The sequence below is a fragment of the Mandrillus leucophaeus genome, unplaced genomic scaffold, assembly GCF_000951045.1.
Source record: "Mandrillus leucophaeus isolate KB7577 unplaced genomic scaffold, Mleu.le_1.0 Scaffold95, whole genome shotgun sequence".
In the NCBI taxonomy this organism is placed as follows: Eukaryota; Metazoa; Chordata; class Mammalia; order Primates; family Cercopithecidae; genus Mandrillus; species Mandrillus leucophaeus.
The window spans coordinates 1651597-1654019 of NW_012110363.1; positions in this window are offsets into that span (position 1 = coordinate 1651597).

Consider the following 2423-nt stretch of genomic DNA (forward strand, 5'->3'; position numbering starts at 1 on the left):
AGTCAAATAACAACAGATTCTGGCAAGGGGCAAGGTTATAGAGAAAAGGGAACTCTTATATAGTGCTGGTGAGAATGTAAATTAGTTCAGCCATTGTGGAAAGCAGTTTGGTGATTTCACAAAGAACTTAAAACAGAAATACCATTTGACCCCGCAATCTCATTACTGAGCATATACCCAAAGGAGTATAAATCATTCTACCATAAAGGCACATTCATGCATATACATTCATTGCAGCACTAGTCACATGGATGAAATAAACAATTCACAAAGTGAATAGTTGTGAATATATGTGAATTCATATGTGAATTCACTATACTCAAAGACATGGACTCAACCTAGATGCCCATCAGTGGTAGACTGGATAAATGTGGTACATATACACCATGGAATACTATGCAGACATTCAAAACAGTGAGATCATGTCCTTTGCAGCAACATGGATGGAGCTGCAGACCATTATCCTATGTGAACTAACAGAAACAGAAAACCAACTACCACATGTTCTCACTTGCAAGTGGGAGCCAAACATGGAGTACACATGAACACAAAGAAGGGAACAACCACCACTGGGGCCTACTTGAGGATGGAAGGTGGGAAGAGGGTGAGGATCAAAAAACTATTTATTGGGTACCATGCTTAGTGCTTGGATGACAAAGTAATCTGCACACCAAACCGCCAAGACATGTAATTTACGTATGTAACAAACCTGCATATGTACCCCTGAAACTAAAATAAAAGTTAAAAAAAAATTCAGTTATGTAACACTAAACAAAATTAATCTATGTAGAAAACCAATCAAAAGATACAGAAAGTTATAAAAAGTAAGAGTCATGGCCATTCCAGTCACTGGTTCTAATTACAGACAGTAGCCATATCAACACTTCCTGTGTTTCCTCCCAGACAATTATTCTTACAGCAACATGTATGTGCCTGTGTTATTACACACATAGCACGTTACTGTGCACTACCTCTAAAAAATGGAAAATTATTACATTCATGTGTTTTTTTGTAAACCTGACAATACTTTTCTGCATCATCATGTTCTAGTCACCCTCCTGCTTTTTCGTGGTTGTTTAATGTGCCATTTTAATGGTTCAAAATTAGTGGTTAATGGTTGTTAAATAATGGTTAATATTTTAATAGTTGTTTAAAACAAGGTGTTAGATTGTACAAAAGGCTGTAATCTATTTACTCATTCCACCATTGATGGAAATTTTAAAAGTAATTTGTTGTTTTGCTTGTTTGCTATATACCGCTATTTCTTCATCAGTTTCCTTCATCATAGCTCTCTGGGTTCTGATGTCAGCACAATCTTATTGTTCTGACATTTTTCTTTAACCATATTGAGACTGTTCTCACAACAAACTATTCTCATCTTAGAATACCATCTGGCTTCTCAGGTCCACTTTAGACTGATGACCTCACCTCTGACCTTGCCCTAAAAGTCAACTGGAATCTATATACCTCACGTACAAATAGCTTTAATAAGCTGCCACTTCCTGTTCCTGTAATCTTCTCTCTATGGCAGGACTCAGAGCGTTAACTAACCTAAGGGCCTGGTAGAACGTAAGCTGCAGGTAGAGTAGGTAAAGTCTGTGCATTTTGTACTGGTCCCTTTCCAGTTCCTCTGTTGCTGAGAAACAGCAACAGAGGCCCGCTCTAGAGTATTACAAACTCCCCGGAATTATGGCTCCCGGACATGGTGTAGGGAAAGGTGTGCCATTGGGATCAAGCCTAGAACATCGCTGGATCTTGTACAGTTTAGTAAAGGGCAGGACTAGATTTAACATGATGCCCACCAAACTACACTACTGAAAATTTTTGGTGGTTCACTCAACCAGTCTCACTGACTAGAAGTAAAAATGTGTTTTTCTCAATATTACTAGTTTTAAATTTGCTATAAACTGTTGTGGGACCAAGCCTCAGAGGAAATGTTTATCCGCAAGACAAAGATAAGCATGAGGATATCAACAACGGAGGATATTCCTTTTAAGGTCTGTCCATTGCAAAGTACACGCATACACGCTCACACAATAAACACGCCCGGTCCCCTTTTGCTTGTGTTAACCACTGAGGGCAGATCTCTGAATAATAATACATTTAGTAGGTCCACAAGAGCTGCATTTCCTCCTCTCCAGAATTCATGCAAGGAGCACTGCTGGGGCTTCTCCACTGTCATTGTTACGGCCTCAAATGAAGGCCTTGTCACCAGGCGGGGGCGGGAAGGCACTGTAGCGCAGCAGCATTGAGAGCATCCGAATTCCCTCCTCTGTCCCTTATTGGTTGAAGTACAGGGGGGCACCGACCAGCCCCCTGCGGCTCGACTCGCCATTGGCCGGGAAGAGGTGGCAATCAGGGCGGGCCGACACGGCTGTGCTTGCTCCAGCTCGATGCTGCCTCCCCGGCCCGGTTGCGCTGTA